The sequence below is a fragment of the Nicotiana tabacum genome, chromosome 7, assembly GCF_000715075.1.
Source record: "Nicotiana tabacum cultivar K326 chromosome 7, ASM71507v2, whole genome shotgun sequence".
NCBI classification, from domain to species: Eukaryota; Viridiplantae; Streptophyta; class Magnoliopsida; order Solanales; family Solanaceae; genus Nicotiana; species Nicotiana tabacum.
In genome coordinates this window covers 24,891,253-24,897,593 of record NC_134086.1, presented here as the reverse complement: position 1 = coordinate 24,897,593, position 6,341 = coordinate 24,891,253, and the positions used below count along the sequence as shown (strand labels likewise).

The 6,341-nt window shown below is 36.1% G+C and overlaps 1 long non-coding RNA gene across 1 annotated transcript; it reads right to left on the bottom strand.

The window, feature by feature from the left end:
* Window positions 1–1,309: 1,309 nt before the first annotated feature.
* On the bottom strand, window positions 1,310–6,075 carry LOC107827177 (uncharacterized). Its single transcript, XR_012711525.1, has 2 exons — window positions 5,555–6,075; window positions 1,310–4,713 (listed from the first exon to the last, which is right to left on the bottom strand). It is a non-coding gene; the product is annotated as an uncharacterized LOC107827177 (long non-coding RNA).
* Between the last annotated feature and the right edge of the window lie 266 nt (window positions 6,076–6,341).

Genomic DNA, 6,341 nt, shown 5'->3' with positions numbered 1-6,341 from the left:
TCCCTGTGTTGAGTTCCCAAAGTCAGATGCACGTGATGCAAACAAACGTTCCTACTAGGGATCCAGCATGAGGCTATGTTATTATAGGTTTAAAAAACTGGGTGTATTGTTCTAAACCTGGCTTACTCGAGTGGACAGCTCGAGCCGGAGGGGAGGGGGGCAGCGTACCGGGAATACAGAAGCTTCACCGGTTTTGCAACTTGTCCGAACCTCGTTCTAAAATTGGGATATGACTCTAACAGAAAAGAAATCACATGAAGTGCACACTTCCCAGATGATTTAGAAGACTCGGAGAGAAGAAGGGTTTCATAACAATTTATATACAGTCCAAACAATATTAAAGCGGTAAAAAGCGACATTTAGCACATTAGGCTCAAACATGTAAAAATCAGATAATAACTAAAGCCAAGTATAAAAGTTATTCTAAGCTCGAATTCTTGAACCCTGAACCAAAACTTCTGGGTTATGATCCCCAACAGAGTCGCCAGAGCTGTCACACCTCCTTTTTACCACCCGAGAGGGGATATAAGGGAATTTTTCCAATTAAAGTGATATTATTCGAAATGGGATTATTTTATTTATGTTTCAGAGTCACCACTTGGAATAATTTAGGGTGTCCCAAGTCACTGGTTTATTTTAAAATCCCAAATCGAGGAAATTTTGACTTTACTTTATAAGTCTGCGAACCATTCTAGATAAGGAATTTTGTTAACCCGGAGGAAGGTGTTAGGCATTCCCGAGTTTCGTGGTTCTAGCACGGTCACTTAAATTATTAATAATTGGCATATTATCTGATTTTGTTACATGTTTTAAACCCATTATGCATTTTTAACTTTATAACCGCTTTTAATTATTTTAACGCTTTTAAGATTTATAGAATTATTTCTTGAACAAGTTACGATTGTCGTACACTTGTTTGTTTTGGAACACACCGCGAACCACGCTACATGAAATGCACTCGTGATTCACAACATGTGTATTTTATTAATATTCGAAGTGGTTATGATCGAGTTACATGAAATGCATACCCGAATTGGGGATTATGTATCGTGACCATGCCACGGGAACCGTATCCATGGCCACGATAATTATTATTAATCGTGTCTAAAGCAAACTACGATGTTCATAATTTTTTCCACTCCTAAGTTTGAGATTAATTGTAAATGTCACGAATTTATAGATAAAATGTAATGGTACAAGATAAAGAAAGGAAGTTGTCACGACCCAAAAATCCCTCCGAATGAGTCGTGATGGCACCTATTCTCTAAACTAGGTAAGCCTAACATAAACTGAAATAGAATTGATATTTGCCAACTTTAAATTCAATAACTCTTAACAATTTACAATTCCCAAAACCGGTGTTACAAGTCACAAGCCTATCTAAGAGTAATTTCACAAAATAATACATCACTGCCTCGAAACAAAGGAGCAAATGGAAGTAAATACAAATGAAGGTGACTCCGAGATCTGCGAACGCTGTAGTAGGTTTACCTTGAGTCTCCACCGCGACGACCCACACAACTACTATCAATCCACCTGGATCTATACATAAAAATGTACAGAAGTGTAGTATGAGAACACCACAGCGGTGCCCAGTAAGTATCAAGACTAGCCTCGGTGGGGTAGTAACGAGGAACAGTTAGGACACCTACTGGTCAAATGAAATGAACAGGATATGATAATAAAACATCAAGATAAATATAACTAAGTAATATCAATTGCGGAGAGAAAATCCAAGTACAAACAGTATAATCAATAAAGGGAGAACACAGATAGCAACAAACGGAAACCAATTAAATCAGATAACCCAAGCAATTCAACACTGACATAACAGAGACGGAGAAAAGTAAGAATGTATCCAATTAAAGTAAACAATGTTAACTCAATCAATCACATCATGTTTAATACACCATCCCGACCATTTTAATCCTCGATTTCTCATATCATAATCTCAACTTTCGAACTTTCTGCACATATGGCACCTCGTGCCCACATATTTTTCATCTCACTCTTAACAACAAAATCCACATAATATACAATACAAAGTGTCCTTACAAATGCACTTAAGATGTTCAAGAAGTCCTATTTACATAATATAAATTAAATTTCAATTTCTAAATAAGTTTGGAAAATCGGCGAGAAAAGATGAAGTTATTTTTAGAAATCATTCGAGTAAGAAAGTACCCCTTTCAATTTAAAATACAACATTGGAAGAATTATTATCTTTAACAGGGGAGTTGATGATTTAAAACTTAGTAGAAATTTTATTTTATGAAAAATACAACCTCAGACGATTTAAGGGGATATAATTGAGAAACTAATTGAATTAAGGATGTAACAATTATTGAAGTTTGAGGTATTGGAAACATTGTGAGTTCTAACGCAAAGGATCACAACAATAAAGGAATCAAACAGTTTAAACATTTGAATTGATAACAACAAATAAACACAACAGCAGAAAGTGCACGGCATCACCCTTCGTGCTTTTACTCTCGTTCTCACCATAAGAATCAATATTCACTTTTATTCTTTCTTGTTGCGGCGTGCAACCCGATCCCAATCATATATCACTGACGCGGCTTGCAACCCGATCCAAAACATATAATATTGTTGCAGCGTGCAAACCGATCCAAATCGTATAATAATATTGCGGTGTGCAACCCGATCCATATAATATTATTGCAGTGTGCAACTCGATCCATATAATATTGTTGCAGTGTGCAACCCGATCCATACAATATTGTTGCGGCGTGCAACCCGATACATATAATATTGTTGCGGCATGCAACCCGATACCAATATACAAATCAACTCCAATCACGAAAGAATCCCGGCAAGGGAGTCAACAACAAGAATAAACACGTCCCGGCAAGGAAACCAACAGTAAGAATTAAATATGTCCCGGCAAGGGAATCAGCTATAACCAAACTTGTACCAACAATTTACTTCACAATGAAACCTCAACTACACAACAAGACATAATAAGCACGTGATAACTATATCGGCAACCACAACAATTGGACATGTAACCTATTTGCACGAAGTCATAGAGGAACTCACAAGCAAGAAGTATCAAAACAACAAGGAAGACAATCACTTCAATTAAGGCAATTTAGGGTCAATGTAACACGTAAGAATTAGAGGAAAGCTAACAACGTTATGGAGCATATAGAGGCAATTTAAGCAACTAGGAAACCCAATCATAACAGGATACTTTCCACATAAGGACCTAAAAACCCTAGAGGCAAATTTCTCACAAATAAGTCCGAGCACACACTCGTCACCTCGCATGCATGGACCATAATTAGCATAGAAGACTTAATTCCTAAGGGGAAGTCCCCCACACAAGGTTAGGCAAGATGCTTACATTGCTTTGCAACGAATTCAAGATTCCAACAAGCTTTTGTCTCGTGAATTCGTACCCGAATTTCTCAAATCTAGTCATAAACAATTCAAAATACTCAACACGAATCGTAGGAACTAATTCCATATGAATTTACACATTTTCCAAACTAAAATCCGAAATTTAGCTCAAAATTGCCCGTGGGGCCCATGTATCGAAATCCGAGAAACTCATAAAATCTGACAACCCATTCCGATACGAGTTCAACTATACAAAAATTATCGAATTCCGATGTCAAATGGACCTTCAAATCCTAAATTTTCAATTTTGGAAAGTTTTACAAAAACTACAATTTCTTTCATCCAAATCCAAAATAAACGATGAATATTGATATAGATTTATGAAATGTACCCACTTCTGAATATAGAACACTTACCCAAGTCGAAATCGTGAAAAACCTCTTTGAAATCGCCCAAATCCGAGCTTGAATAACCAAAAATGGAAGAAATTTCGGACCCCTTCGGTTTTTACACTGCCCAAGGGTATTATAGGGATTTTACATACCTTGCCGCGCTCCCGCCGTGCTCACAGGAAGAAAACTTTCGAATCGGCACGGTCGTGGCGTGGCCGCGCACCTGGGCGGTAAAATGGTCATAACTTTTTGTATACACCTCCAAATGACGAACGGTTTGATGCATTGGAACTAGACTCAAAGAGATTTAATTTGATAGGTTGTTCATTACACAACTTCTTATATACATGTAGATATTCTCATACAAAGTGAGGTCTTGTGCGTACTCATTTGCAACTTTAGTATATTACGAAATTTTCCAACTTGGCTTAGACTTAGGACTTTCCTTAGACCCCATATATCTTATAGTACGCCTCGTACACTTGCTATCATATCCAATTGATATTCATCATGGTAATAGACCTCTTTCACATATAAAAAAATATAATTAGAACACGTCAACTTTCTTATTTCGTCAAAATGCACTGAATTATCCTATGGACTTCCATATCCAAATTCTGACATGCGTCTAAGTCCGAAATCACCATACGAAGCTATTGACATCACTAAAATTCTAATTTGGGGTTTTTTGCTCAAAAGTTAACTCTTCGGTCAACTCTTTCCATTTGCTTCAAAAATAAGATTTTGATTTTCTTTAAATTTAACTCCGAATCTTACGAAAAATCAAACTTGACCATACATGCGGGTCATAATGCGTATTACGAAGCTCCTCGAGGTCTTAAGCCATTGAACGAGACGCTAATTCTTAAAACGACAGGTCGGGTCGTTACAGAAGCCCACCAAATAAAACTTTGCATTGGCATGAATTGACAACAGTGCATTCATCGCTCCTATGAGTCTTTTAGCACATGAAAGACAAAAAAGGTAAAATTTTCAATTTCCAACTTGCAAAATATCTAAACAAAATATCTCATCCTTCCAAACCACAAACCATCATTTAAAGACAGAATTCTTAAAATGGGTAGGATCAAATCAGCCCTAAAATCAAATGGTTTATAAGAGTAATCCAAATTCACAATTATTCACATGGGATTTCAACATTTAAGGCAAAGTCCCTAATTGAATGCTTGAAACTAATCAAGGATATAGAGAACCAAATACGCAAGGACATGAATAGGATCATCTTGTTCATAAATGCAACACTGTCTTATTATATGTGAAAGTCATCCTAGAAGTTAACCTACTATTCTCATAAGCCATTACTAAGGTATCAATTATATGTCTACTCTATGATTTTGTCACACGTTTAGCAAAAAAACAGAATCTTATCTCGCCATCTCTTAACTTTTACATGGTATCCATTTCATCACTTGCAGGAGTCTTACACCACTGGAGACTATATTAATGCTATTGTTAACAGACAGAAAGCTAAAACTATAAGTATTGTGTTGTACCATTTATTTTGTAAATCTACCATTATACTAAAAGGAGAATATACGAAAATCAGACAAAATCTCCCTTTTCAAACACACAGCACAATATCCAATCTTGAACTAATAATATATTAATACTACCAAAAATTCTTCCTGGCAAACTACCAGATTCAAACTGGCACAATTAGGAAAAGTGAAGACATCAAAATTGGTCGAATTCTCAGAGGAAAACAAAAGGAATTCATATTAACTTAAGTTTTTTGTTCATACGAGCAGAAGTACAAAAAATGAGGAAGGCATGTGTACCTAATGTTCGCAAATGGAATCCAAATGACCAACTAAAGGCAAATCCGTGAAAGATGGAGCTAAGCTGAAGCAAATAGCCTACGGACTCAGCAAAACATCAGCGACAGATCCAGTGACCAAACAAAGCTTCTTCAAACCAAATGGCACTCGAAATTCCAGAAAAATTGAAGCAAAAGAGAAGAAATTCGAACAGTGTTCAAACCCTTTATTTTTCTATTTTTTCGTTCATTTTTCTTTTGAATTTGACCATTTATCTTGTGTGTGTTTCTTTTTAATTTGATGGAAAGAGGATGATAAAGATGGGGAGGGGAAGGCGTTGGCTTTTTCTTGCTAAAGAGGGAGGGTCTGTTTCTGGCTCTTTGTTGAAGATGAGGAAATGAAGAATAAGAAAAGAAAAGGGAGTTGGGTTGCGCCGTTGGTCTGTTTTTTTAGAGAAGGGAGCTTCTGATTGTTTTCGGTTTTTCTCTGATTTTCGTTAGGTCTAGAACATGGGGAGGGTCTCTCTAATCTAATGTTATTTTTCTAGCTCTAGGTCTTTTAATGCGAGGGGGGTCCGATTGGGTAGGTGGGATTTGAGCTTGGGCTAAAGGATTGGACTAGGGTTAATTAACTGGGGTCAATTTAAGGATTGGCCCAATTTTGAATAAACAAGACCAAACATTTTTTCCTATTTTCTTCTATTTATTTTTTTCTTTTTTCTTTTCTTTAATTAATTAAAACCTAAATTAAGCTATTTTTTTGTAGAAATTAAAATTCTTTATTTATTAAAACAACTAATTAACTTAAA